At 37.7% G+C, this 21851-nt stretch overlaps 1 protein-coding gene across 2 annotated transcripts in view; it reads left to right on the forward strand.

Moving 5' to 3' along the window:
- FHIP1A (FHF complex subunit HOOK interacting protein 1A) overlaps positions 1 to 21851 on the forward strand; it is a 264702-nt gene that overhangs the window by 26478 nt on the left and 216373 nt on the right. The window contains exon 2 of one of the 2 annotated variants that reach the window (XM_007999990.3): positions 17196 to 17304. The exons of the other annotated variant lie outside the window; for it this stretch is intronic. The gene's annotated coding sequence lies outside the window, so the exon portion shown is untranslated. The remainder of the gene's footprint in view (positions 1 to 17195; positions 17305 to 21851) is intronic. 2 annotated transcript variants of the gene reach the window in all.

A 21851-nucleotide genomic window follows, 5' to 3' on the forward strand; every position in this document is an offset into this window, starting at 1 on the left:
GACATAGTATTTGCATATAACCTACACCTGTCTTCCCATATATTCTGAATCATTTCCAGATTACTTATAATACCTAATACAATGTAAATACTATGCAAATAGTTGTTATACTGTCTTGTTTAGGGAATAATGGCAAGTAAAAAAGTCTGCATATGTTCAGTACAAACATGAATATTTTGAATATTTTCTATCTTGAGTAGTTGAATCCATGGATGTGGAACTCATGGATATGGATATGGAGGGCTGAGTGTAGTACTATTTATACTCTTTACAGTGCTATAATATTGGCCTACATATGTTTTGCATGCAAAATAATGGCTGAATTGAGTATTAGGAAGCTATTCAAAACCGTGGTGATCATGTTAAGGAGAACGATATATGTGTATAGTATGCCAGTGAAGCTTTTGAAATACGCTGGGGGTTCTAGGGGTTGTGTGTTTGAAAATATAGCTTACTGAAATGAGATTCTCCCAAGGATGACCAAAAATATTGAATATAAGAGCCAACATAGGCTACTTTCCTCTGTATCATATCTGAATGTACTGCTTTATTGAAGTAGGGAACCTGCCATCTCCCACCTTTGCTCCAGGAAGAAAAATCACCTCTCCTCTTTCATAGAAAAAAGATAAAGGTCTTGTTTGGAGTTGAACAAGTTAATCCATGAGGGTTTCGAAGTTGCTTTGATGTCTGCGCATATAAATAGTCTAGACCATTCCTACTGTGTAAAGCAGGTTACATTACCTCTAACATGGTAATAAAATGCCATAGTTGATGATCCATGTATTCAACTATTATTCCATGTGATTAAATTCCAGTACGACTGGACAGACCCATGGGTGGACACACCTATAGAGTGAATTGTAATGGCATGTGACACATAGTCAAACCTTCTAATAATACTAAGAAAGCCTATAGAAATGAAGATGAACCTCATTAACTAAAGGCAAAGATCATCAACTTTAGACACACAGTTGGTAACTTTTTATAATGCATTCTACAAAGTCTGTGTTCGGTTGTATAGAAAAGGGAAACTTCATTTTTTTAGTTTAAAAATTTATTATATTTTATCAGCATGTGTTGTATATTATTCATGTCATGATTCTGATAGTAAAATCTTAAATATCACATGCTTAGAAAAATATTAACTGTAAAGAGAAAACCTTGGGACTGTATTGTCCCCAGCCCCCAGTCCCCCAAACTGGGAAAGTGCCGAGAGACCAAAGAATGATGCAGACAAATCCAGCTTGATTAGTAGATGGGTTTATTAAGATTTACATATGGGGTACTCCTGGGTGGCAGCAGAACAGCCCTAGAGATCCGTGCTGCCTCCCATCTCTAAGGTGCTTTTAAGCTAGTTTTCTGACTTTTTGCCTACTATTTGTGTGTATTGGGACTATTTTCCTTGGTAGGTTCTTAGATACTCTCCGAGATGTTTGGGTTCTCAGGAATACCTGTTCCTGGGTTGGGCACCATGGCCTTGGCTCACTGCCTAGCCTGCGTGATTCAGGCAGTGAACATACTGGTAACCTAGTGGGGGATCTGTCACACTACACTAACCAGAAAAAGAATTTAATTCTTTTCATTGTATTTCTCTCTCCCTTTCCCTCATCTGAAAACCAAAGTATAGGATTTGTTTAACTAAAAAACAAAACAAAACAAAACAAAAAAATCTACCTTATCAGAATTATTTACTTATTTATATTAGATTGGTGCAAAAGTAATTGCGTTTTTTGCCATTTTTGTTTTTTTAAGGCAAAAATTGCAATTACTTTTCACCAACCTAATAGACAAGAATCTGGCCCTGTTGCCCAGGCTGGAGTGCAGTGGCATGATCATAGCTCATTGCAGCCTCCAATTTCTGGGCTCAAGTGATCCTCTCATCTCAGCCTTCCTAGTAGCTATGATTACAAGTACACACCACCACACCTGGCTAGTTTTTAAAATTCTTTGTAGAGAACGGGGTCTTGCTGTATTGCTCAGGCTGGGCTTGAGCTTCTGTCTTCAAGTGATACTCTCACCTCACCCTCCGGAATTTTATTTAAAAAAGAAAGGTTACATTAGGTTCTTGAAAGTGTCTTTTGAAGTAGTATGTAGTTGAAAACATATCTTTAAGGATACTTTATTGAATTAATGAAATACCAGTGTACTCAGCATAATACTGATTATATTATATAGTTTCAAGTTTTCTTTTAAAGCATATTTTCTTCAAATGAAGCTTAAACAGTTGTATTTTCCATGTACAAATATGTTTCAGTTCTGGTAGACTCAAATAAAAAATCTAGATAGAACCTAGTTTCCTAATTAACGATAAAGATTGTGCTGTATGAAGTTATGCATAAATATTTAGAAGAGGAAGGCTTGGCATTAAAAGGACTGACTCCAGAGTCTTCCTTGGGGAAGAGTTGTTGTGGGGACTAAAGGAGTTTATTATTTATGACAAGGATTTAGAATGGTGTCTGGCACAAAGTAAGTGCTGTATAAGTGTTTGCTGTTTTTATTATTGCTATTATGTGGCTTAAGCTATTTATTTGTATAATTTTTAGAAGTTTTTTTTTTTCATTACCTTACCCCTAAAAGGATTTGAGCCTCTTCCAAAGCAACTGAAAGGGCTTCTGCTTTTAGTAGAAGTTAATGAAAAGCTAGAGTTTTGGAACTCCCCCTTTTGCCCCTAGCCGTCTTTTGTTCTAAGATGAAGTTTCTTAAATTTGGTGGTTCTACATTTCCTCCTCTGTAACACGATGGTCTAAGATGACATCTGTAAGATGACAGTTCCAAGTTCTGATATCTTTTCAAGTCACAACAATTCTGTGACTCTTTGATCTTACCTTCTGCTTCAGCAAGAATGTTAGGGTTATTCCTTTAGAGTTTTAGAACCGGAAAAGCATTAACCAAACACTTCTCTCTGGGGAACTCCTCCCTTCTCCTGGCTTCATTTAGTGTTTGTTGTTGTTGTTTTCTTATAAATTACTAGCAATCTTTGTTTTTCCTTTTATATATTTTTTCTAAAGCACTTTTTACATGCTATATAATGTATTCAGTTATTATGTTTATTGTCACTATCTCCCTGTTGAGTGTAAGTGTATTAGTCCGTTCTCTCATTGCTATGAAGAAATACCCAAGACTGGGTCATTTACAAATAAAAGAGGTTTAATTGACTCACAGTTCTGCATGGCTGGGGAGGCTTCAGGAAATTTACAGTCATGGCAGAAGTTACGTCTTCACAGGGCGGCAGGAGAGAGAATGAGTGCCAGCAGGGGAAGTGTCAGACACTTGTAAAACCATGATATCTCGTGAGAACTCACTCACTATCATGAGAACAGCACAGGGAACTGCCCCCATGATTCTATTACCTCCCACTGGGTTCCTCTCATGACACATGGGGATTACAAGTGTTACAATCCAAGATGAGATTTGGGTGAGGACACAGCCAAACCATATCAGTAAGCTTCATGAAAGCAGGGATCCTTGTCTTTTTTGTTCAGGTGGCTGATACATAGTAGGTGCCAAGTAGAGGCTCAAAAACATTGTTGGATGAATAAACAAATAGATTTTCAATTGTCTACTGGACGATTTCTAATAGTCATCTCCAGTTCTTTTCTGAAGCAACTGTCTTTCATGATTTTTCTTATCTCCACCAGTGGCACTACCTCCATGTTGTCAAGAGCAAACTCCTAGAGAAGTTGGCAGCCACACCTAGAACAGAAAAATTAAGTGATTTTCAAGGGGATTTAGGATAGTCACCACCATCGTGGTCCTGGGTACAGAAACAGTAGCAGTACAGTCTCACACAAGGTAGATGGGGCTGAATCTTCTCAAACAGAGAACTGGGGGTAACTGGCCAACTGCCCAGGAAATTGCTTCAAGTTACCAAAATTTATTACAAAATCATAGCTTCTGTTGGGTATGCCTGATATGCTTCCTCTGCCATGTTTGTTCCATTGGAGATTCCTTATTGCTTCCAATAAGGAAAGCAAATTCCCAATTTTTGTGGCTTGGCATCCAGTTCCAAGTGCCCCTTGTCAGTTGTCTGCTCAGCTGAGGCCTCCTCCTTTGCGTCTCCGAATGCAGTCCTGCTTCTGCTTTAAAGCCCCTCTGTTCACTGTGCTGTTGTTCTTCACCCATTCAAATCCAACTTTTCTAATTGAATACAGCAGCTTCTCAGCCCTCCCTTTCATGAAGCCATCCGTATCATGTTTCTGGGGTCCCAAACACTGTGTTATTCTTAAATATTTCGTTGCTTATCTCCTGCTTTCCTCACTTGTGATAACCTTTTGAGGACAGAGAGTAGTGGAATAATAGAGGTAGGGATTTGTGAATGAATCATAAATTCTAGCTAAAGCAAAACCCACAAAACCATTAATGTAATTAACTTAACATAAGTGCATTTACTGGCCTGTGATGAAGTTTTCAAGGGGTTTAGAAAATTCTGAGATCAAGTCCTTTCTACTTTTGTTTTTTTGTATTAAGATGACCTTTAAAAAAAAACTGGATGATAGTGATAATACCTAGTAATAGTAATGGCCTCAAATGAATTATCTGTACTTGCAAAAATAGAACATTGGCAATTGAATTGATTGTGTGTGTGTATACATATGTATATACATATTATATATTTTTAGAGGTAATTTTATGGATCTCTGATATCAGAGAGTCTGGGAAAGATGGTTGCTAATCACACAAGCATATATACATACTCTATCTCTTTACATTGTTGGCTGTTCTCTCCTCTGCTCAGGCTCAAAATATTCATTCTTCAGGGTCTCAGACATTGGCTTAAGATTCTCATGTTGTGGTTTGATTCTGGTTGTCCAGCTAGGAGATGTGTGAAAGTTACTTTCCATGTATGTAAAAACACCCTCCTTCCATTTCTTGAACTTCAAAGAATATTTTTTCTTGTTCTGTGCAGATTAATCTAGACAATGGCATTCCATTCCCTTTTTAAGTAAATCAGCTTTGTTAAGGTCATCAAAAAAGAAATTTTACATGGCTTTCTAATTTTTCAGGCTGATGAAAGCACTCAGGATACAAAAGACATTAATTTGTTCATTTTCTTTCCAAATCTTGTACTATTTGTTCTCTTGTTCCATATTGTAAGGCAAGTTAACATTTGCTTCCTTTTTGTAATTGTTCCATAATCTCAAGTTTTCATTGAATGTTTCATTGAATTCACTATATGTTTACTCTTGGATTTTGACATTTTAATTATTAGGAACATTTGATCACATATAATCTTAATAATGTTCAACAATACCACACTGCTCACATTTATGTGGAATGCTGACAGAATGACAGGCAGTGGGAGCCAAGATTATGTGCCACACGGCTGATTGGTGCAGGGGAAGGCGGGGTGTTCCCATGTTACAACGCAGTGTCTCTTGGTTACTGTGCAGTTCCAGACAATAGATACCTGCTGTTTTAGTCAGAGTTTGTTGGATGCAAAGAACAGAAGCCCACTCAAATTAACTACAAAAAAAAAAAAAAAAAAAAAAGCAAAAAACCCAAACCTTAAAAATGTAGAATCTCGTAGCCAATCTCTGTGGCACCGGTAGACCCATTAGGGACTATGGCATGGGCTGGAAATAGAAAGTCAAGAATCATGGTCATTGCCTCCTCTCTTGTTCTTCCTTTCTCTGCTCTCTATTCTCTTCTCTTTCACCTGGGTCAACATATTTATACATGCCAGCATTGACATGACCTTTTGGTTTTAGGCCCATATTAGACCCTGCATTTTTCATAAGTCATATTCCCAAAAGAGACCATTTGATTGGCTTCATTTAGCCTGTGGAGTCATTCCTGCTGGATCAGGTTGCTACCCTGGGTTCAGTGTTCTTCAGGGTTTGGAGTAGGGGAGGATTTACATGGTACAAATTGGGAAGCTACTAGTTGGATATTGTGTCTCCTACATTGGCCCTTTGTTTCTAATCTGTTCTTCCATATGTTCTATCCTTTTGTCTTTTTGTTATACACTTTGAGAGATTTCCTTACTGTTATGGTAATTTTATTAAATTTCTATTTTGGCAATCATATTTTCAGAAATATTTTAAAAGTTTTTTATTTTTCTCTATAATCACTTTATTTTCATTGTGTCTTATTCTTTAATGATTATAGTTGACTGGGTGTGGGGTGCAGTGCATGGCTATTGCCCTGGCACTTTGGGAGGGCAATGTGGGAGTTCAAGTTCAGCTCCTGCTTGAGGCCAGGAGTTTAAGACCAGCCTAGATAACATAGCGAGACCCTGTTTCTACAAAAAAAATTATTTTAAAAATTAGCCAGGCGTGGTGGAGCAAATCAATTGGGCGTGGTGGTGTGCTTCTGTAGTCCCAGCTATGCAGGAGGCTGAGATAGGAAGATCGCTTGAGCCCAGGAGTTTGAGGTTGCTGTGAGCTGTGATCGCACCACTGCACTCTAGCCTGGGTGACAGAGCGAGACTGTCTTAAATAAAAATATTCAAGAAGACACTAAAACCATTTTTTGAGTATTGGTCTCGCTCTGTCACCCAGGCTGGATTGCAGTGGTGTGATCGTAGCTCAATGCTGTCTAGAACTCCTGGATTTAAGGGATCCTCCAGCCTGGGGCCACTGTTTGAAGTACAGTACTCTTTTGTTTCCCAAATTAACACTTTGCTTTCAGGGTCAGTTTTCCCCTCCTGTTACTGGTTTTCCTTGTAGACTTGGTTCCCTATTCATAATAAGGAATAAAGGACTGGGAAAAGTTTCCTCTACTCTTTTAAAAAGATCTATATGTAGAGCTTTTTTTTTTTTTTCCTTCTTTTTCCTCAGCTGTCCCTGTTCTCTGAGTGAGAATTCTAAATGAAGCACTGTGTGCGTGCGTGTGTGTGTGTGTGTGTTTTGTGTGTGTGTGTAGTACTGGGTTGTCTGGTGGCCAGCTTTTCTTCACCCCCAAAATGCCATAAGGAGGTATTTACTCTGAGGTATCAAAATTCACATCAGAAGCCTTCACAAGCCATCTCTTACTCCCTGCTGCCACAGTTGGTTCAGTTTCTTTAGAGATGAACCCTGAGATGTGTTGTCTGTCATCACACTTGGCCAGGCTGTGCGAAGGCTGTGCTAGAGGCAGGGGAGAGATGGGAGTGCTAACTGTCATCACTTCATCCCCCTATTTCCTGCCGCAGATCCTCTCCCCACTCTGTGATACCTGTTGACTTGGAGCCCAGAGCCTCCCCAGGCTCTGTTGAGCAGATTGCCTCCTTGGTGGCCTTGGAGAGCAGCTTTCCCCTCTGTTTCATCTGTGAGCGCATACTCCTTACCCGTTCTGTGTTCCAGGAATTTGTTGAAATCTCTTACCCATTTAAAGTTTCCTTTCAGTGAGCTCTTTTCAATAGTATGGAATTCTTCCATTTTGTTCTTTGATGCTTTTCCTTGCATTAGGGACTCAGGAGGACATCCAGGCTGTCAGGCACCTTGAAATGGAAGCCACATCAGGTTGTTCTTTTAAAAAATAGCATTTGATTATTGGCTTTTATTTTGCTTTTTAAAATGAGACATATACATATAAAAGAATATATATAAGTACATGTATAATTTAAAGAAAATAAATAAAATGAACTTGGATACCTACTATATAGCTTAAGAAACTGAATGTCGTATGAGTAGTACCTTAGAAACCCGTTTGTCCTCCCTTCATTGTATCCCTTTTGTCCCCCACCCACCCCCCACATTTCTCCTATGGTGACCATTATCCTTCATTTCTTAGTCACTCCTTTGCTTTTTAAAAAAATGCATTTGTCTTTTATATATTTATATCTAGACAATATATTATTTAATTTTAGCTGCTTTTGCTCTTTCTACAAGTGGAATTCCATGACATGTACACTTCTGTACCTTGCTCTTTTACTCAAGCTTATGTTTTTGAGATTTATCCATGTTTATTCATGAAGCCATATTTTATTTATTTTTACTACAGTGTAGCACTGCATTGGAAGATATACTACAATTTAATTATCTTTTTAAAAGGGGATTAAAAATTTTTTACTGTATACTCATAGAACACTTCTGATACCAAATGTGTGTGGGTATTTTCCACACCAACCAATTCTTTAATTCTTGGCAGATAGTGACTACTTATCCTACAATTTAATTCTGACACTAACTGCCTGGAGTTAGCAGAAAGCCCACAGGTGAAGGGCTCAGTCCAAGATTGCCCCTACCTCAGATGCCAATAAGAAGTAGGGAGTCCCCAGGTTTCCTACAACTTCTATCTGACTTGGCTACAAATTGGAGGTTCTCATGACCCATTCCTCAGGTTCGATAATTTGCTACAGAGGCTTGTGGGACCCAAGGAAAGTTTACTTACTGTTACTAATTTACTACAAAGTATATATTAAAGGATACAAATGAACAACCAGGTGAAGAGATAAATAGGATGAGGTCTAGAAGGGTTGGAGCATAGGAACCTGTGTCTTGGTGGACTTTGGGATATGCCACTCTGTTGACATATGAATGTGTTCTTGTACATCAACTAGGAAGCTCTCTGAACCCTGCAGTTTAGGGATTTTATGAAGGTTCCATTTATGTAGTAGGCATGATTGATTAAATCGTTGGCCATTGGTGATTGAACTCAATTTGCAGCCCCAGCAAAGTGGGGTGGGGGAGTGGAGGAATGGGGATGAAAATTCCAACCCTTTAATTAAATGATTGGCTCTGATGACAACCAGCCCCTTTCCTCCAAGAGTCACCTCATTAACATAAATTCAGGTGTGTTTGAAAGGGCTTATTATGAATAATAAAAGATATCCCTCTTATCCCATCACTCAGGAAATGTTAAGGGCTTTAGAAACCCTGTGCCAGGAATCAGGGGACAAAGACTAAATGTATATATAGGTCTTCTATAATATGAAATACATGAGCATTTTTAGTTCCAGCTATTCAGGAGGCTAAGGCAGGAGGATTGCTTGAGTCCAGGAGTTTGAGGCCGCGGTGACCTATGATCACACCTCTGCACGCCAGCCTGAGAGACCTCATCTCTTAAAAAATATGTATTTCATATGATATGTTATTATATTGCAGTATCAGGCTTTCTGATGCTGGTGAACATTTGTGTTTGTGTAATCATATAATCATGAGAAAGATTGCTATGAAGGTAGTGCTGTTGCACAAGAGTTTCTCTAGGATATAAACCTAGGACTGGAATTGCTGCTTCCTAGAGTATATGTGTGTTTAGTTTTACTAGGTGATGACAACTGTTTGCCTGAGTGGTTGTACTGGGATACAGTATATCAGTGTATGCAATTGTCTGTGGCTCCCCATCTTGGACAGCACTTGGTATGATCAGATTTTTAAAATCTTTTGCCTGTAGATATGGAATCATTTCTTACTGCATGTTTTTAAAATTGAGATGTGATTTATATGTACTAAAGTTTAGCTTATTGTGGCCTTAACTTTCATTTTTAAGGATTTATTGTCATATGGCTACTAACCTTTCATGCTTTCTCTTCTATAAATTTTTGCCATATCTTTCCAATTAGTTCCTCTTTTAGACTGGTGGATGTGCCTTATATATTCTGGATATACTGTACATATACACACATAATGTCATGGGATTTCTTTCTTCCTTTCCTTTTCTTTTCCTTTTTTTTTTTTTTTTTTTTGTAGGATTCATTTTACCAGGAGAAAAAGGCAGTGCTTATGTCCAGTAGTCAGTTTTCTGTAAATATGAATGTGTTGTTCTTTTTCTTTTCTTGGTGGTGGTTTAATCTTTGACAAAATTGGGAAGTTTCAGTACTTTAAAAAGTTTAGAGTCTTTGTTGCCTTCACCTCCTAATCTGTTACCTCTGTTGTGAAACATTGTGATTGAGAATGTATCCTTGACATTCAGTAACTCAGAATGTTTTCCTTAGAGTGCACACTATTAAAGTTGGAGTCCGACGCTTCAGATGCTTGTGGTGCTTGGTGCTTGTGAGGCTGGCTGTGCTGATAGATCTAGCTGTGTTGGAGGTATCAGTCCACAGTCTGGCCAGCACTTGAGGAGATGGGTTGTAAATGCTGATCCAGACTTATAATATGAGAACTCTAGTGTTTTTCTTGATTCTGTAGTTAACACATTTATGAAATTTAATGGAAAAGTAGGTTGGCTTTAATAAAATTATAACATTAATTAGTAACCATTCTTTTTTCCATCTATTTATTTATTTTTTTGTTTATTTGTTTTATTTATTTATTTTTTTGAGACGGAGTCTCACTCTGTCGCCCAGGCTGGAGTGCAGTGGCCGGATCTCAGCTCACTGCAAGCTCCGCCTCCCGGGTTCACGCCATTCTCCTGCCTCAGCCTCCGGAATAGCTGGGACTACAGGCGCCCGCCACCTCGCCCTGCTAGTTTTTTGTATTTTTTTTAGTAGAGACGGGGTTTCACCGGATTAGCCAGGATGGTCTCGATCTCCTGACCTTGTGATCCGCCCGTCTCGGCCTCCCAAAGTGCTGGGATTACAGGCTTGAGCCCCCGCGCCCGGCCTCTTTTTTCTGTTTAATGATTTACCCTGAAGTTAACTTAAGGGATATTTTCTGTTAAGTGGTGATATTTCTATGGATAAAAACTTAATAAAATGGCAAATCTTTGCATATTTCACCACATTAGTAATTTATTTTAGAAGATACTTTTTGGAAGACTTCTTAGGACTGTAACAAAAGTGCAAAAATGAACTCTGAAATAGTTTGTCTGTTTTTGAATGCAGAGAGGTCTTCCAAATGTTCATTCAAAGTATTGATGTATGGTAACTAGCAGTACATCTTTTTCATAAGCTGCTTGGTCCTTCTCATGACTGTTCTTTTTGGAAGGCTTACATGTTCTTAGAGTTTTTGTAAACATTTGGAATGTTTTTCAAGGAATGCATTTTCATTTCATTTCTGCTCAAAGTATTAGCTCTCACTTCCCCTGTGCTGCAGCCACACGGGTGGTCTTCTTTCATTTCCTCGAACCACCATGCTTTTCCTGACTTAGAACCTTCCCATATGTTGATCTTCACCCTCTGCCCACTCCTATTTATATTATTTATTTTTAAAAAATTGTAGTGAAATATACATTTTATGGACTGAATTGTGCCCACTCAAAATTCATATGTTGAAGGCCTAACCCCCAATACCTCAAAATATGATTGTATTTCACTATGGGGGTTATTTGAAGAGGTAATTAAGTTAAAAGGAGGTCATAAGGGTGGCCCTTCATTTGATGCAACTGGTGTCCTTATCAGAAGAGGAAATACAGACACGGACAGGTACAAAGGAAGACCATGTGAAGTTATAGTGAGAAGACAGCCATCTGCAAGCCAAGGAGAGAAACCTCAGGAGAAACCAACCTTGCCTGCACCTTGATCTTGGACTTCTAGCTTCCAGAATTTTGTTTGTTTGTTTGTTTGTTTTTGAGATAGTCTTGCTCTGTAGCCCAGGCTGGAGTGCAATGGCGCAATCTCAGCTCACTGCAACCTCCACCTCCCAGGTTCAAGCAATTCTCATACCTCAGCCTCCAGAGTAGCTGGGACTATAGGCGTACACCGCCACACCTGGCTAATTTTTTTGGTATATTTTTTTTAGTAGAGATGGCATTTCACCATGTTGGCCAGGCTGCTCTTGAGCTCCTGGCCTCAAGTGACCCTCCCATCTTAGCCTCCGAAAGTGCTGGGATTACAGGTGTGAACCTCTGCACCTGGCCTAGCCTCCAGAATTTTGAGAATATTAATTTCTGCTGTTTAAGCCACCCAGTCTATGTTTTTTGTTATGGCAACCTGGGAAACTAATATAATACATAACACAAATTAGCATTTTAACAATTTTTAAGCATACAGTTCAGTGGCATAAAGTAGTTCACATTGTTGTACAACCGTTACCACCATCCTTCTCCAGAACTGTTTTCATCTTGCTAATCTGAAACTCTACCCATTAAACAGTAATTCCCCATTATCCCCCTTGGCCCCCAGCTCCTGGCAGCCACAATTCTACTTCTCCATGAATTAGACTACTCTAGGTACCTCTAGACTGGAATCATACAGTATTCGTCCTTTTGAGACTGGCTTATTTCACTTAGTATAACATCCTCAAAGGTCATCCATGGTTTAACATGTGTCAGAATTTTCTTCCTTCTTGATGCTGAATGCTCCGGTGTATGTGCATATTCCACATTTTATCTGTCTACTCATCCATCGATGGGCACTTGGGTGTCTTCCAGTTTTTGGGTGTTGTGAATGCTATGAACATGGGTGCACAAATATCTTTTTGAGTCTCCACTTTCACTTCTTTTGGGTATATATATTTAATACCTAGGAGTTCAGAATTGCTGGATCATATGGAAGTTCTATCTTTAATTTTTTGAGGGACTGCCATACTGTTTTCCTTACCAGCTGTACTATTTTACTTTCCTTTCAACAGTGCACAGGAGTTCCAGTTTCTCAGTTTTTTAGTTAGGTCTTTCTGATTAGTCTGTCTCATGGTACCGCGTTATATTCTTTCATAACATTTACTGCAGTTTCTAATGATGCATTTTGTATGTTTTTAGTGTCTACCTTTTCAACTAGACTGTACACTTAAGCAGGGATGATAGTAGTTTTTTTAGTATTGCCATAGCATTCTAGTATGATGCCTGATACATAGCAAGCTCAAAAATAATGATTACGTAACTAACTGAATGAATGAATACACGATGTGCTTATTTTGTGCCTGGTACAATATTGAGCATATTTTATATGTTAATTTTATTTTCACTACAATCCTTTGAGGCAGGCAGTATTTGTAACCTCACTTACATATGAAGGAACTGAGGTATGGAGAAGTGAAGTAGCTTGCTCAGAATTAAGCAAGTTAGTGAGTGTTGGAGGTGGCATCTTAAAATTAAAAATTTTTTAATTGACACATTATAATTATACATATATATGGGGTACAACTTGATATTTCAATACATGTATATATTGTATAATGTTCAAATTAGGGTAGTTAGCATATTCATCACCTCATGCATTTATCATTTCTTTGTGGTGAGAACATTCAAAAACCTCTCTCCTAACTATTTTGTAATATGAAATACCTTACTGTTAACCATAGTCACCCCACTGTGCAATAGAACATGGACCTTATTCCTCCTGTCTAACTGTAACTTTTTTCACCTCTACCAACTTTTCCCCATCCTCCCCTCTCCCATCCTTTCCCCAAGGAGGTGGTATCTTAGTACTTGTCTGTCTATACAAAGTTTATGCTTCTAATCATTCTTAACTCTAGAGGTAGCATGTGTCCTGCGGCGTGTTGGGATGGTGTTAAATAATTCCACAAACTCGTATTTTGCTTTTGATGGAATGACAGTCTGTGAAGGTTTACAATATATATTTTTTTAAACTTGAGTTTTTCTGTGATGATTTCTTAAATAATACATTTGCATGTTCCTTTTTTCTCTGAGTTTAGAAATCTTAAGTTTTATCAGCTCTAAATATTGAGTACTTTGACATCTTTACTCAAAAATTCCCTCAAATTTAAAATTTTACAAATAAGATGTACTTTGATGGTGTTGATAGGGATTATCATGAGCACACACTTCATAAAAGTTTAAAATGTACATTTGTTGATTGGCGATGTGGAATCCAAGAAGTATCATTTGAAAAACCTTATTTTAATAAAAGAATGCTTATACATTGCAAAAAGGTCAAACGTAAAGAAATGTATAAAATAAAAAGTAAAAATAAAATGTCTAGCCTCAGCCTAATAGTTTTTTATACATTCTTATTTGTACTGTTTCATCTTACTCAAATAAGATCATAATGTAATGCTGTTTCCATTTAATAATATCTTTTGGATATTTTTTCTTAGCACATACACACTGTAGACTAAAAAGTATAGACCATATACTTTTTAAGGGGTGAATTGTGTTCTATTGTATGGATATACCATTATTTATTTAATCTGCCCTCTTCTAATGTAAATTTGGATTATTTGTTTATTTGACTTATGTAAACCATGCTGCAGTGAACATTCTTGTCCATATATCTTGGTGTGCTTACATGACTATATATATAGGGTAAATTACTATCAGTGATATTGCTGAGTAATACCACTGATAGGCCAATACTCTGATAGGTCAATTTGCCCTCCAAAATTGTTGCATCAAATTTCTATAAGATTTTTCTCTTTACACACATCTTCAACAACTTTTAATATTTATACGTATGAATGACAAATGTTTCAGTGGTGTTTTGATCTTTGTTAATTTCTTCTTTCTTTTTCTCATCTTTTTTTTTTTTTTTTTTGAGACAGAGTTTCGCTGTGTCCCCCAGGCTGGAGTGCAGTGGTGCGATCTCAGCTCACTGCAACCTCCGCCTCCTGGGTTCAAGTGATCCTCCCACCTCAGCCTCCCAAGTAGTTGGGATTACAAGTGTGTGCCACCATGCTTGGCTAATTTTTGTATTTTTAGTAGAGATGGTGTTTCATCGTGTTGGCTACCAAGAGATCTTCCCACCTCAGCCTCCCAAGTTGCTGGGACCACACATGCATCACCATGCTCAGCTAATTTTTGAAAATTTTTTGTAGAGACATGGTCTCCTTATGCTGCCTAGGCTGGTCTTGAACTCTGGAGCTCAAGCAATCCTCTTGTCTTGGCCTTCCAAAGTGCTAGAATTACAGGCCTGAGCCACCACGCCTGGCTGAATTGGATGTATTTTTCAAGTTAAACCTCAACGAGGATTCTGTTATTAGTAAGCTTTCTGAAAATCAGTAGATTAGACTCATTAACATGGTTCACAAAGGAGATTTTATTAAATGTAAAACTTGAAGATGTTACCTCTGTCAGTGCTCATTTGGAAAATGCTTTGGTTTTTAATGCTCTGTATTCTGGCAGATAAAAATGTGTGTGCTTGGAAAACATGGACACCTTAGTGAAAGGAGATATGAACATTTTACCTCCAAGGTTTAATTAAGCATTTAGTTTTTTACATGTAAATTTTTCTGGTTGTAAAAGTGATACATCAGGCTAATGCAGTGGTTCACACCTGTAATCCCAGCACTTTGGGAGGCTGAGCTGGCTGGATCACTTGAGGCCGAAAGTATGAGAGCAGCCTGGCCAAGATGGTGAAACCCTGTCTGTACTAAAATAAATAAATAAATAAATGTATATATTTATATTATATTATCTATTATATGTAAATATATATATGTATATATTTACAAATAAATATATAAAGATATATGATATACATATACATATACATATATATATATATATAAACTAGCTGGGTGTGGTGGCTCATGCCTGTAGTCCCAGCTACTTGGAGGATGAGGCACGAGAATTGCTTGACCCCAGGAGGCAGAGGTTGCAGTGAGCAGAGATTAGCACCACTGTACTCCAGCATGGGAAACAGAACGAGACTCTGTCTCAAAAAAATATGATATATTTATATTCTAGAACATCTTGGATATATAGAAAGCATATATTAAAAAACCTGTAATGCCATCATCTAGAGATAGCCACCATTAAATTTTGTCATATTTATTTCTAGTATTACCTTTTCCTATGTCTGCAGACATTGAAACATATATGTATATACAAACATACATTGATATTTTATAAAATTAGGCCTATACTGGACATAGTTTTTTTTTTTTTTTTTTTTTTTGAGATGGAGTCTTGCTCTGTCACCCAGGCTGGAGTACAGTGGCACGATCTCGGCTCACTGCAGCCTTCACCTCCTGGGTTCAAGCGATTCTTTTGCCTCAGCCTCCCAAGTAGCTGGATTACAAGCTCCTCCTGCTATGCCTGGCTAATTTTTATATTTTTGGTAGAGAGTGTTTCACCATGTTGACTGATCTTGATCTCCTGACCTCAAGTGATCCACCCACCTTGGCTTCCCAAAATGCTGGGATTATAAGCGTGAGCCACTGCACCTGGCCCATAGTTTTAATTTTTCATTTGCTATTATGATATAAGCATTTTTCCATACCATTAAATATTCTACAAGGTTTGCCATTTAGCTGTGCAATCTCAGTGCCTTATTTTGTCATCTACAATAGGGATAATAATGGAGATAATGATATACTCACTATACAAGTTTATTGTATGCATTAAATTCATGTAACACATACAACAAACTTACTAATGCATGTAAAATATTCAGAACAGGCCTGAGATGTTATAATTGCTGAGTTGATATTATTCTTATTTTAAAAACATGATTTCAGATCACCTGAGGTTGAGAGTTCAAGACCAGCCTGACCAACGTGGAGAAACCCCGTCTCTACTGAAAATACAAAAATTTGCCAGGTGTGGTCATGCATGCCTGTAATCCCAGCTACTTGGCAGGAGAATTGCTTTAACTGGGATTTGGAGGTTGCGGTGAGCCAAGATAGCACCATTATACTCCAGCCAGGGCAACAAGAGGGAAACTCCATCTCAAAATAAATAAATAAACACAAAACACCACCAAAAACCAGGATTTATAATTTTTCATAGTATTTCATCCTATGAATATATAATAATATATTTAGCCACTTCCTTATGGGACACTTTTTAAAAACCAAATATTCATTATTATAGGTAATGCTGTGATGAATAAATATTTTTGTACATAATTTTTTCCCATGGGAACATACATAATATACATTTCCTGGAAGTGATATTGCTGGGCGTCACAGCTTTCAGGTATAATACAGTGTCCTTTTGATTTTATTATGGAAAAGTGATGTTAAAATACGGGTTTTTAATTATCACTGGGTTAAGACAGAGAGTTGATTCTTAAAGGGTTGTGATATGGCATTCTTCTGCCTATTGATTTAGGCATATCCCATTGGAGGCACATCAGGAGCCACTGGAGTTATTGGTGTGAAAGGCAGCCATTTCTTTTCCTCCCTGTTTGGGCCAACTATTCCTATAGGTAACTTTGGGTCTGCTTGTATGACACAGAACAAGCTATGCCAAAATGCAGGCATTTTCCACTACAGAAACTCTGAAATAGCTCTTTTGCAGAACTAAAGAGGCTAGTAAGTTTGTTACCTTTTTCCCTCAATGTAAAAATTTTATATTCCTAAGTGTTTAGAGCTGTGTTTATTTAAAACACGCATGTCCCTAAAAATTCCAGTCCAATGAATGAAAATTCCTCAGAGCAAGGTTGAGACAAGTTAGGCCTTAGAAATCCAAAGCAGGGATTATAGTAAAACACAAAAAGTCTGGGAGATGCACAGGTGTTTCTCTGAAGGACATTTTTTTTTTTTTTCCAGGTGATACACTTGGGCATTGAAGGACATTTTTTGAAATCATGAGAACTGAATGTTTGACTATGAATGTTTCGTTATAACTGCCTGGAAGGTTAGAGTCAAAGAAGTTGAGGTAGGAATATTTATAAATACATTCCTTAACTTTTAGCTTGTGTGTGAAAATGGAGAAGATTATGTGGCTTATTGTTAATTTTCCTTGGCCCCTTATGTGGATTTCCCCATACCCCAGTTGCAATTCTTGGTGGCTTACACTGGCAAAACAAAAAATCATTCTTCACTATGGTTTGGGACAGAGCTAACAGATCTTATTGGGAAGGTAAATCCCAGGAACCCTTCCCCATATTTTGCCATTCTGAACTCTGATTTGTACAGATGATAATTTGACTCTGAAACTGCTCCATTTAACAATTACAAGTTCACAATGTTAAGGACCAACAGTAGCATCACGAGGCTTAGTAAAATTAATTTTACACACACAACTTGTATTTTTCTTCATGCAATTTGTACACTTACTGGATTGAGAATTCACAGAAAATATAATTAAAGCTATCGAAGCCAAAGAATATAAGGATGTTTCCCAGTCTTCAGTGTCACTGTAATAATGGCACCTTGTGTAAGAACTCTAAAAACCTTGCCAATCCTTTATAGGCTTTGTAAACTGAGATAACCACTGCTGTCATTAAAGGAGGGCAGGTCATCCCCCAACAGGGATCAGCTACTCCTGCCTCCTACTGTTTGCTGATTTAATTCTCTTTGTAATAGTGAAGCTGGATTAGGAGTCTAGAGTAGCACTGCATGCCTTTTCAAAGGAACCATGGAAAGACTAGGAGTCAATTTCATCACTTTCTTGAGGTGCACCACCCCAGCCTCTGAGGTCTTTTCCTTGTATTTTAGAAGTTCAGAGCTGGTTCAGGGAGATGCCACTTCTTCCTTCAGTGCTGCAGGTATTTTCTGAAAGCCTTCCATCTGTGGTCCTGATCTTGGTCAGTGGGGCCGCATTTCAGTCTTTGTTGTTACAAAGAATACAGCTCTGCTTCTAAAGGCAAAGAGGCAGAGAGCTGGGTTTACTTTACTGTTAATTAATTGATGAGTTGTTTCGTTTATGTTTAACAAATAGATATCAGGAGTCTGCTGTTTGTTGAGAGCTGCATTAAGCTCTGTGGAAGTATATAAAACATATAAAACACAGTTCCTGTTGAAAGCAGGCTGGAGTATAAGATAGAAGCACTGAGCACTAGAGAACAGAATAGAAAAATTTAATATTTTCCTGTTCTAACTTGGCACACACAGGTTTTCCGTTAATGATAAAAGGACGTAACTGATAATTCAGAAACACATACCTTCTTAACATACATCATCTATGGAAAAAAAAGCCGTTAAGGCACCAAAAAAACCTACTGTAGGACTGTAAAGATATTTACCTATTACAGAGATTTATTGATATGATAAAATTAAACAACCATAACTCTCTAATTTGTTAGAAAATCTCCATCCCCTTCTGTCATTCCCAAAAGTCTATCCATTGAAAAATATTCTCTTTAAAATAACATCATCAGATTTCAATACTCTAAAATAAAAACAAATGGGCTTTTTTTCAAGTTTTACAAACATTTTTCAAAATAAATGCAAAGTAAAAGGTAGACAGGGCCAGCTGGTGGTGGAAAGGACTAAGGATTTCCTTGTGTGGTACAGAGCTGGAGTGCTATGGAACTCAAGTGAAGAGAGTTGGGCATTAAACCTCTCGGAAGATGAAATGAAGGGAAAGCAAATGAGGAAAACAGGTAGAGAGTTACTTTCTGCACCTTTGCTTCTGACTCCTTATGGGACTCCTTAAGGGTGATTTGGAAATGTACCCTGATCCACCAATCATGGTTACATACAGTATTGTTAAAATATATAAACATTTAAAATCTCATAATGAAAGTACTAATTTTTATAGAGCAGAAGACTCAGAAAACATACACATAACACACAAAAGAAAAATAAATCATCTATAATCTGGCCACCTAGAAATAACTATTGTTATGCCCTTACTTTTTTTCCAATGTAAATGATTTTACTTTGGGTTCCCAGAGCAGAGGGTAAACAGATTCCATAAAAATAATGAGTTAGAGTCATATAAGATTGTTGTATTCATTATTGTGACAATAATTTTGACCCTATCTACCTTTTACTTTGCAGTTATTTTGAAAAATTTTTGTATTCCTTGAAAAAAACCTATTTGTTTTTATTTTACAGTTTTATTGTGATTATTTTAGAGTATTTGAAAGCTAATGACATTATTTTAAAGAGGATCTTTTCAATGGATAGATTTCTGGGAATGACAGAAGGAGATTTTTCTAATAAATTAGAGAGTTATAGTTGTTTAATTTTCTCATATTAATAAATCTCTGTAATAGGTAAATGTCTTTATGGTCTTACAGTGGGGCTTTTTTTGGTACTTTTAACAGTTTTTTTTTTCCCCCCCGTAGATGATGTATGTTAAGAAGGTATGTGTTTCTGAATTATTAGTTATGTCCTTTTGTCATTAATGGAAACCCTGTGTGGGCTAAGTAAGAATAGAAAAATGTGAAATGTCAGACAACTTAATGTTTCTGATATGTGTGAAGCTATTAGGTGAACTTAAGCCCTTGACCACCGACAGGTGCATTTGGAACAGGAAACTGCCTGAGCAGTGGCCTTCTGCATGTAGGGAAGAGCCCTGGCCCTGGAAGTGTGCTTTCTGAATCTGAAATTATTCTATTTGGTCTATCCATTTTGTACCCTACCAGGAAAGAGAGCAGAGGGGTTTTGTGTTTTAGAAGAACCTTACAAATTCTCCATGTTCCAGAAGTTATTACTCACCATGAAACTGCAAAGTAGAGTTTATTCCTTTTCTCTCCACCTGTCGCATGTATGTCTTTTGACTGATTGAGAAATCTTAACCTTTTTGGAAATTAGTGGCTTCTTGCTGTGATTTTTAAAAAGATGTTTTTTAGTATAGTCTCTGGCTGCCCTAGTTTTATAATGTCTTTGATTTAACTCCCCTCCCACCCCTTTTTTAGGTATCTCTGAGACCTTTTTTGGAGGGGTGGGGATCATAAACTCAGAGGCCATGCAGGTAGTATAATATGAATGTAATTTTCTAGGGAGGAATGGTAAGAACTATGACAGACTGGAGAATACTTATCTCTCCAACAGTAATTCAAATAAAACAGAAACAGAAATACATTTTGATGGCCAACAGGAAATCCAAATTTGGCTTGAAGCCTACCAGTTTATGGTTCCTGTAGTAATAATGGTAGTAGAGTAGTCATGTGATGATAATGATTGTAAAAATTGCTAACATTTATTGAGCACTTACTATGTGCCAGACACATGTGCTATCTCATTCTGTTTTCACAGTAAAGGTAAATGTTATTATTATCCCCACCTTAGAGATGAAACTGAGGTTTAGAGAGGTTCTTTGTCCATGTCGCAGAGATCATAAGTAGCAGAGTCAAAGCCAGTTTTGTCTAACTCAGAATATGGAGCTCTGTGATGTGTTTTGACTTTAGGCCAGAGAACTTTGAATTGGACTTGGAAGAAAATAGTCAGTGGTTAAGCTACTCAGAGTGTTGGCACCAGCCAGTTTTGTGGCCTTGGGGGAAGAAGCCAGGCCTGGAAAAAGGGGCAGTGTTCTTGGTCCTATAAGGAGGAGGAAACAGCCTAGCCAGGTCAGCTGTGGTGTGAACAGGCTCTAGGAAAGTCTTCACCAGGTACTTTGGGAAGTGATGTCTTTGGTGGAGGGTAAAGAAAGTAATAGTTCCCGTGAGGTGCAGAAGATGTGTGTGGATTTGTGGGTGGGGGTGTCTGTGCAGCATATAGGAGGGGAAAATCAGACTAAATGGAAGTTTAGTAGGAGCTTGTAATGTAGGTTTTGGCAGATTTGAGTAAGGTCTACTGGAATATTTTGTACCCTGGCTCTCCTTAACTGTGTATGTGGGAATATCTAGAGCTGTAGAATAAATAACTAAAATGTATGGCGTTGAGATTTAATCCAGGGATTCTTGTTGCAGTACACTTTAAAACTGAATGAGGTTTTAGTCTGGGCGCAAGGGACTGTCTTTTGTTTGGCTTATCTTGGTCGGCTTCTACTTACACACCACAGAGTCGCTTTTCTTGGGCATAGTGGATCTCTATCAGGATCACTGGCATTTCCCGTGATATTTAGCAGAAAAGGGGTCATAGAGAAAGTATCCTCACAAACCTTTGGTTGTTGAACCAACCAGCACCACCAAAATATTCACTGTTAACATAGCACCTTTAAGCAAACAAGTGACTTGTTGTACCTTGTAGTTCTCAAACCTTCTCTGTCTAAGTGACTTTAACACAAGGAAATGAAAAGTAAAGCCAATCTGTTCGTATAACCGGCTGCATGTGAACATAAACCCTAGGAAACACAGTGGCCTCTGTGAAAGGCCTGCTTGCATAAACCTCACAGAGCCTTAAAGAGAAGTTTTTAAAAAAAGTATATATATACACACACATGCACAAAAGGAATTACAGGAATATATCTTGAATTTTGTTCCTTAAAAAAAAGTGGATATACTACAAAAATTTATAAGAAGGTAAGATTGATTGATGGAGTTTACTTTCTGCCGCCTAAAGACTTTTACATAGATACTGAAGGAGAAGGAA

This window comes from Chlorocebus sabaeus, chromosome 7 (genome assembly GCF_047675955.1).
Source record: "Chlorocebus sabaeus isolate Y175 chromosome 7, mChlSab1.0.hap1, whole genome shotgun sequence".
Lineage (NCBI taxonomy): Eukaryota > Metazoa > Chordata > Mammalia > Primates > Cercopithecidae > Chlorocebus > Chlorocebus sabaeus.